A 9,368-nucleotide genomic window follows, 5' to 3' on the forward strand; every position below is an offset into this window, starting at 1 on the left:
ATCAAGTTACCTTATAAAAACTGAGGAGGAAAGCCTCAATGTCAGGGGTTCCAGGGGTCCAGACCAGGCTTGGACACCTGTCCCAAAATGTCAGTCAAGAAACGGAGAAGCAGTGAAGGGCAGGACAGGTGCCTGAATCACAGTGGCTACGCTGGAAAGCACAGAGAAAGGGGCTCAACATCTGTCTTTCAGGAGCTGACAGAAGCCTTGAGATTATATAAAAAAAGGAAGACAAAGGCAAAGACTTGGCAACATAGTTAGTCTTGGTCAAGCCAGGGTCTCCTTGATGTCTCCGGAGGTGGTCCTTATTTATAGTTTGGGGGTGGAGGCAACCCCACTTCCTTGATATGATTGCTCCTGCTGGGGGAGTGACCTCATCTTGGGTGGTCTGTAAGGCCCTGCTTTTCTTGGAATCCGAGGTGATTGCACACTTAGGACAACGACTGGAGAATTCCAGGCATCACTCCAGGGGTTCCGGAAATGGATTTCTGAAAGCTGGCAATTAGGTGTCAGTGCAAATCCTGAAAATTAGTTGCTCTTGTGTTGGTCTTCTTAACCTTGAAAGGGCATGGGATAGTTCAGGTAAAGTTAGGGTAGAAAATCTTGGATTACAAGTTGTTGAGATACTCCTTAGGTGATCAACAATCAAAATCAGCCCCATTTTCCTTCAGAGTTGGAACTGTTCGCCATTTCTTTAATTCATACCTGGCTTGCAATGCTAGGGGTCTACGGTGTGTATAAAGTTGTATATTTCTAAGCCAGCACTCTTTCCTAGAATTTTCTGCAGTGATGGAAGTGTTCCTTATCTATGCTGTGGCTATACAGTGCTTGAAATGTAGCTAGAGACTGAGGAACTGAATATTTTATTTGAATAAACTTAAATAAATTTAAATAATTATATGTAGTTACTATGTTAGACACGGCGATTCTAAAAATTAGAGGCCTGCTGAGAACTGGGCGTGTGGTAGGTTCTCCCCAGATTCAGACTGCAGAAATAAGAGGCAGGAGTGCCTCCCTCCTCCACGGGCCCGGCCTGTGGGATCTGCACTGTTTCAGCAGAGGTAGAGACAGAAACTCTTGCATCATTTTATTTTATTTTATTTCATTTCATTTGGTTTTTGGAGACAGAGTCTCACTATATAGTTCAGACTGACCTTGAACTCACTATGCAGCGCAGGGGTGCAGCAATCGTCCTGCTTCAGTCTCCTGAGTGCTGGGATTATAGGTAAGTTCCACCACTCCTGACCTATTTTAAATTTGTATGTGTGTGTGGTTCTGGGGACTGAACAAACTCACCACCTCACGCTGAGCTACAGGGCCAGCATTTTTTAAAATTTAACTTGGAGTGAGGTCTTGCTAAATTTGTCTAGAGTGGCATCAAACTTATGATCCTTTTGCCTCAACCTCCTGAGTAGGTCAGATGATGGGTCTGTGCCAAGATGCTTGGTTTTGGGCTTTTTTTTTTTGGAGGGAGGTACAGGGAATCTAACCTCGGTGCTGAGCTAAATCTCCAGCCCTCGGCTTGGATTTAGTTGTTATGCATCTGTCTCTCTATGCCTCTCCCATCCATACATACATAGTTGAGTTTACCAAGTTAGATACAGCATATGTATAATATGACACCACTGTATGTAGCTTATTAAAGCATCCCCTCATGATCTGGTTTTTCTGTCACTTACACAAAATTTTAAAACCCCACAGAAAATAGATAAAAATATTTACAAAGCACATATCTGATAAGAAATTACCATTAAGAATAAATTAAAAAATTCTTCTTACTTGACAACAAAAACCAAACAACTCAATTTGAATGCATCAACAAACTTGAATAGGCATTTCTCCACACAGGGTGGGCAGGTGGTCAGTAAATATATGAAAAGATGTCTGCTCACCATCTTGACTATTAGGAAAATGCAAATCAGAACTATGATGAGATTCCACCACTCATCTGTTTGGACGGCTACTGTAGGAAAAGAAAATAATGTCTGTAAGGGTGTGAAGATACTGGAACTCTTATGCATTGTGGATGAGAATGCAAAATCATGCAGTCACTATGAAAATGGTACCAGGAGTCCTCAAAAAATTAAAAACAAAGCAGGGCACAGTGATATATGCATATAATCAGACTACTTGGGAGGCTGAGTCTGGAGGGTCCTGAGTTTAGGTCCAGTCTGCGAAAGAGATCTGTAAGATCCCACCTTAATTAATTAAAGTTAAAAATAGAACTATGATATGGCCTAGCAATTTTACTTCTGTGTATGTAGCCAAACAATTCAAAGCAAAGACTTGCGCAGATATTTATTTACCTAGTATTATTCACCAGAGTCAAAAGGTAAAACAGCCCGAGTGCTGACGGGCAGAAGAGTGGCTAAACAACACGTGTGAGCCAGGTGTGGCGTGCATGCTGCTGGCTCAGGGCTCCTGGAGACTGAGGCAGGAGGATCGGAATTGCCAGCCCCTTGACTTAACAACTCACAGAGAGCCTGACTCAAAATTAAAAATTAAAAAAGAAAAGAAAAGTGCTGAGAATATAGGTCAGTATGAACACTCTGGGTTCATTCCCTTGTACCGGAAAACAGCAACAACATCATTATTCAGGCTTAAAAAGGAAAGAAATTCTGGCCCATGCCAAACCTGGAAGACGTTCTACTAAGTGAAATAAGCCAGGCACAAAAAGATGGCTGTTATATGATTCCCCTTCTCTGCTATATTTGAAATGACTAAGCTCATAGACACAAAATGTAGAATGGTGGTTACAAGGTGTTACAGTTTAGATCTAGATGTTCCTCAAAGCCAGAGCGTGGTGGCACATGCCTGTAACTCCAGCGCTTGGGAGGGTGAGGCAGGGGGATTGGTGTGAGTAGGCCTGCCTGGGCTACACAGTGAGACCCTGTCTCAGAAAAAAATAGAAGGAAGGAAGAAAGGAAGGAAAGAAAGAAAGAAAGCAAGAAAGAAAGAAAGAAAAAAAGAAAGAAAGAAAATAGAAAATAGATGTCCTTCAAGAGCCTCCTGAATTCGGTGGTCAGGATTTTGGTTGTAAGGGAGCTACAGCTGGCTTAATGTTAGGAAGTGAGGCCTGGGGGAGGAAGTGGGTCCCCATCTCTCTTCTGGGCTGCTTGGCTCCTGTCTCTGTTTTCCTGCTGCCATGAGGCTGGCAGCTTGCCTCCGCCATCGGACCCCCCCCCCCATGACTTCCTGCAGCAGCCCTCTGTGGACTGAACACGGGAGCCGGAACTGACCTCTCGTCCTGTGAGTGTGGGTGTCAGGTATTTTGTCCCAGTGACAAGGAAAGTGGCTGAGACACCGGGAGTTAGGGAAGGGAACAAGAGAGACAGTTCAAGGGCACGGGGTTTCGGTTGAGGCTAATGAAACAGAGCTGATGACGGAGTGGGGAGTGGTGGTGCACAGCAGTTCATTCCCTGGAACGGCACAATTCAATTTAATTGTTTTTCCCACAAAAAATTTTTTTTGGTTTTGTTTTTGGAGAAAGGGTTTCACTGTCTAGTTCAGGCTGATCTTGAATGTACTATGTAGCCCAAGTTGGCCTACAACTAACAATGATCCTCTTGCCTCAGCCTCCTAAGTGCCGAGACTACAGACATGTACAGCAAGCCTGGCTAATACATTTTTTTAAAAAGAAGACAAGAAAAATTTTAACACTGCTCCCCTTTTTTTGTGGTAGTGGGATTAAATGCAGTAATACTTCTTGAAAATAAGGTTACTTAGGCTGGCTCTTGCTGACAATTTTATCAACCAAGTTTTCCTTTTTTTTTTCTTTTTTGGTACTGAGGATTGAACTCACAACCTCGCACTTGCCACACAGGCATTTACACCACTGAGCTAAATCCCAGCCACAATGACACTGTTCATATACAGCTTCCTCCATAAATAATGGATGCAAGTCTTGAGGTACAGCTCACAATTACAGTGTAATCACTTTATAAATACTTTGACAAATCTAATCATTCTCTGTGGCAGTAACCTCAGTCAATGTTGTCATTCAGCTCTGCAGTAGAGCTGAAATTCTGAACTGTGTTTGGTCCCGTGCAATCCTCTGGTTTTGGCAGATTTTTTTTTTTTTTTCTGAGTTGATCAGTTTCATAGAGTTCCCAGTATGCTTTTTACAAAAAGTAATTCAATCATAGTAAGAAAGAAAAACAAAATGAAGTTGGACTGACAAAGTCAAGCTACACTAATAGATAGAGGAGGTTGCAAAGTTAATAGCAAGCTGGAAAGTGTCCAATATACCCCTTCTTTGAATGAATACCACCTTTATACTTGCTGAGAAAATATATTCTCGAAAATCTACTTTAAATTATACTGCACTTTTAATTTCAGCTCTTGTGAGTTCATTGCTAGTATACAGAAAAAGCTTTTTAAAAAATATGCTTTTGTACATGAATAAACAGCTTGTGACCTATTCTGTGACCTATTGTCCCATTAGTGGAACAAGATACCCAACACCTGCAATTTAAAGAAGGGTTTTGTTTTGACCCACAGTTTTCAGTGGGTTCAATCCATGGTTAGCTGGCTCCATGGCAGAAATGGCGTAGACAGAGGTCTGGCAGAGGCAGCTAGGAAGCAGAGAAAGAAGGGAGCCAGAGCAAAGTTACACCCTTCCCGGTCAGGATTCGGGAACCTGCCCTCTCTGACCAGGCTCCACCTCTGAACATGAGACATTTGGTGGTAACCTTTAGATTTAAATAATAACATTTAATGCAGTGGATTTTTTTTTTTTTTTTTTTTTTTCAGTGCTGGAGACTAAACTTCACTTGAGCATCTTGTTAATGTGCTATTGGCCATCTGTATTACATTCTTTGGAAAAATAAGTATTTAAATCCGTATTCTAAATCCCACTTTCCTCCCCCAATGCTCTCCTATTCTTTTCTTTTTTTGCAGTATTGGTGATAAAAAGAGGGCCTCAGCACTGACCCATTACTTCACGTACCCTCACACTTTTTGAGGTGAGTCTTGCTAAGTGGCTAAATTGCTCACCTTTCTGAGTAGCTGAGATTACAGATGTGTGCCACTATGCCCAACTCCTCCAAACTTTTTTTTTTACATCGGTACCAGGTATTGTTACGACTGCCTGCTTGCAAGGCAGGCACTTATGCCGCTGAGCTAAATCCCCAGCCCCTCCAAACTTTTTTATATGTCAAGGTATCTAATTTGGTATCATCCTTTTTTGTAATACCTACATAGCTTTCCATTGGTTAGATATTTTACACTTCATTAAGCCAATTTTATATGGTAGGACTTTTTTTTTACTATTTTAATGCCATGACAATGAACATTCTTTTTCTTAATATATGCAAATATTTTATTTTATACATAATAATTGTACATATCTGTAAAATACAGAAAGGCATTTCAATGCAATTATATAAGTTATAAAAGATTAGGGTAAGCTGGCATATCTGTCTGCTGAGATATATATTATTTCTTTGTGTTGGGGCATTCAACATTCTATTTATTAGCTATTTTGGAATATTTGATTAATTATTGTCAACAATAATTGTCCTACTCTGCTAGAGAACATTAGCTATTATTTTTCTTATCTCTGGGTGAACATTTTTATGACTAAATCTTTGAAGATTTCCTTAATTCTGTAAAATAAATTCATGGATATGAACTTCTGTGTGAAAGAATCATCTTTTGTTCAAAGCTCGCTCTTTCTTTCTTTCTTTTCCTCAGCACTTTGGATTGAACCCAAGTTCTCTACATCATTACATCACTAATCTTTTTATTGTTTTATTTTGAAACAGAGTCTTATTCAGTTGCCAGGCTGAACTGAGACTTTCGATCATCCTGCCTCGGCCTCGCAGCTTTCAGAGCCTTTCAAGCCACAGCACTGCATGCCTCTGGGAGCAGGAGTGCTGCTTTCCTGGCTCCCTCATGGTAAGAGCAGGTGATGTGTGAGTTTAGTGCTCAAAAACACACTTTATGCCTTATGCCCTATAAATAAAATGACATCCTTTATCTTTGGATTTAAATTGCCTTAGTCAGAGTAGCCTGGCGGGTGGGTGCTATCCTCGTGACTGTTACCAAACACTGCTAATGTTACTAAGTGAATAACAGCCGCAAAATGAGACAGGGAGCTGGATCGTCTTCGTTTCCAGCCAAGCGTTTAGTCTGTTTGTAACTGCCTGGCGGAACAGCTGGCTGGTTTCCAATTAGCAAACCAGATGAATAGTGCTCATTTGAAATCTTTGTTTGTTCCTAATAAATCTAATGTTTTCATAATTTGATTTCTAACTGAACATAGATTTGAAGAACCATAGTTTGCCTGCTAGTTTCTGACACTTCCTGGACATGATTCACAGCATTGTTATTGAAGACTCGTTTCTGAAGATGCCTTGGGTGTCTGCCTCCTCTGACACATGATCTTCCACAAGGAAGACTTGTATAGACCTGGCAGTGACATCTCAGTGAAAATGGCTCTTTCTTTTCTTCTGCTGACATAACATTTATGTTATTTATTTGCATCGCTTGTCACTAATGGATGAAGTAGTTCTCAGAAGATGGCATAACACAGTGGTCTAAATTCCTAGATTCAATACTCTGATTTTGCTTCAAGTCGTATAAATCTTTCATTCTGTTAAAATTCCTAGATCCAGACAGACTTGGTTCTACCATGTGCTAGTTGTTTGACTCTGGGCAAGCTGTCAAATCTTGCTATGTTTGACATTCTCATTTATAAAGAGGCATGATAATAATAACTTTCGCTTAGGATTTTTTTTATGAGGATTAAACAAATGTAAAAATGCTTAACAAGTCCCACAAAATTAGTCTCTCTGCAGATATTAGCTGTCATATTTGTTGCTATTGTTTTCATCATTGTCAGTGCCTTTGGGACCTCCCTGTGACAACTGGCAGTCGAACATCTGAGAATGCAACTGAGGCACGGTGGTGCACTTCTGTAATTCCAGTTCTCTGAGAGCGAAGGTCATAAACTTGGGCCCTGTGTAGTCAACTCAGCAAGTTAGCAAGACTCTATTTAACAATAAAAATATTGAGGATGTAGCTCAATGCAAAGGCCTTGAGTTTAATCTGAGAGAGAGAGAGAGAGAGAGAGAGAGAGACAGAGACAGACAGAGAGAGAGAGAAAAGAGTCAGAGACACAGAGACAGGTTATGGATGTGCGAGCTATACCAAAATAAAACCTCTAATTCTGCTAATCATCTCATTCTGGGTTCTAGTCTCCCTAGACCAGGGACAGCCGAACCACTGAACTTGTTTTGAGCATATTCAGGACTTCTAATTCCTTCAGGGGATGTACTTTATCAACCCCTACTCTCTGTGTAAGTTGACAGAAGGAGAGCTCAATAGGTGGCCTTAAATACACTCTGATGCATTCCCGATTCTCAATAAATACCTGTTGAATATTGACCAAGCATTTAGCTGTTCATGGTTTGGGGCACAAAGCTTACATTTCACATATTCCTTTCTATTTTGATTGACTTCCTCCTTTTTTTGAAAGTATTCTGACCAAGTGTTCTGGAGTGGTCACCCTAGACGGTTCTCCTTTCCATGGGTGATTATGCTGAGCTTGTGGCTCCGACATGGCCAGTAGTTGGTCCCTGGAGCCCTTCTTCTAGGGAAGAATTCTTCCTTGACTCTGCCAGCTCTAGGGGCAGCAGGCAGCTTTGCCATTCCTTGGTTTACAGGTACATCCCTTCAGTCGCTGCCTCTACTGTCACAGGGCCTTCTCCCTTGTGTCTGTGTTCACATTGCCCCGTCATGTGTCCATCCCATCCTGTGATAAGGTGATGTGTGTGCTGTTGTTTTGGGATGAGATTGACAGAGACTATGGAAGGAGGTGACAGTTCCAACCGGATTCAGAAGAATCATCCGTGGAGAGCCAGGACACTGGTAGCCAGCATCCTTTGGTGGGAAGGAGCTGGCACGGGGCTCCATCCTTTCCTGAAAAGGTAGATCCCTCCCTCTGTACCCTGTTCTTTTTTTTTTTCTTTTTCCTTTTTATCGGTACCGGGAATCGAACTCATGACTGCATGCTTGCAAGGCAGGCGCTTATGCCGCTGAGCTAAATCCCCAGCCCCTTGTACCCTGTTCTTTCATGGGGCAATGAGAGCTCAGGGCTACTCAAGTGTTCAGTTTTTTAAGAAAGGTCAGAAATCTAGAGTGTAAAAACATAAAGTCTCCCAATTTTTAAGTGTAAATAAGAAATTTATTTTTTTTTTTTTGTTTTGTTTTGGAGATAGGGTTCAAGCTGGCATTGAACTCACTAAGTAGCCCAGACGGGCCTCAAACTCATAGTGATCCTCCTGCCTCAGCTTTCCAAAGGCTGGTATTACAGGCACGTGTCTCCATGCCCAGTTAATAATAAATTCATTTTAAGAGGGCTGTCCCACATGAGCTGTGGTCTTCAGTAGAGGAATGTGGCCAGAGCCTGGCAGGTGGGGACCTGAGGATATATACGCCCAGTCTCTTTCCTCCTAGGCTCTCCTCTGCCAGTTTAGACCCACTCATAAGGAAGAGGGCAAGGATCAATCCCTGTGGGTAAATCTGTACTGGTCAGCCTCCTGACACAGGAAGCAGGATAGTGGAGGTAGAATGGAACTGAATGTGAAAAATAAAATGTACTCAGCAACTCTAACTGTCCTCTGCTATAAGGTGGAACTTACTAACAGTCCAGACAATGGAATGCATTACCTGATAGAAGAGAATTGTGTTTGTAGACAACCTGGGGATGGCAGGATCAGATTCCAACTGGGCACTGGAGATGCCCATTAAAAGATTCTCAGAGAATAAACAGTTTCATGAAACCTGCCGCTGCGAGCTGTCCTTTTGCTGTATCTTGAAGTGGGAAAATGGTAATAATAAAAACAACCACCAACACCACTGTACTTGCTAACATGTAACACAATAGAATGTATGTCTCACGAGAGAGGGACACTGGTAAAAGCCAAAGCCTGTCAGTCTTCCTCTTTGTTGATTTCAGACCTACGTGCAAAGATGTGCTCAGGCAATTTGCCTGTAACATCTTATATATTTTCATAACAACCCTATGAAGTTGACACTTTTACTGATCCCATTTTACAGATGAGTAAACTGCAGCTTAGGAGAATGTTCAATAACTTGCTGGAGGTCACACTAATAGAAAGTAGATAAACAGTGCATGGTGGTGCATACCTGTCATCCCAGCACTTAGGAGACTGAGGTGGGAGGATCATGTGAGTGAGTATAAGGCCAGCCTGGACCTCATAGCACAGGCCTGTCTAAAAAAAAAGGCAGATTTGGGGTTTGAACCCAGGTGTCTGCAATGGGTTGAGGAAACCTGAAAGCCAGGGGACTGTACTGGTCTTGCACTGTCAGAGCAGAACCCTAGCAATAGCACTCTGTAAGAG

At 41.8% G+C, this 9,368-nt stretch overlaps 1 long non-coding RNA gene across 1 annotated transcript; it reads left to right on the forward strand.

Annotated features, from left to right (window-relative positions):
• The first annotated feature begins 299 nt into the window (after positions 1-299).
• LOC134470806 (uncharacterized) lies at positions 300-7,483 on the forward strand. The gene is made up of 4 exons (XR_010039969.1): positions 300-1,225; positions 4,900-4,964; positions 5,766-5,898; positions 6,266-7,483. It is a non-coding gene; the product is annotated as an uncharacterized LOC134470806 (long non-coding RNA).
• The last annotated feature ends 1,885 nt before the right edge of the window (positions 7,484-9,368 follow it).

This window comes from Cavia porcellus, unplaced genomic scaffold (genome assembly GCF_034190915.1).
Source record: "Cavia porcellus strain 051 isolate PalLab524CR breed Dunkin Hartley unplaced genomic scaffold, mCavPor4.1 scaffold_16, whole genome shotgun sequence".
Taxonomy (NCBI): domain Eukaryota; kingdom Metazoa; phylum Chordata; class Mammalia; order Rodentia; family Caviidae; genus Cavia; species Cavia porcellus.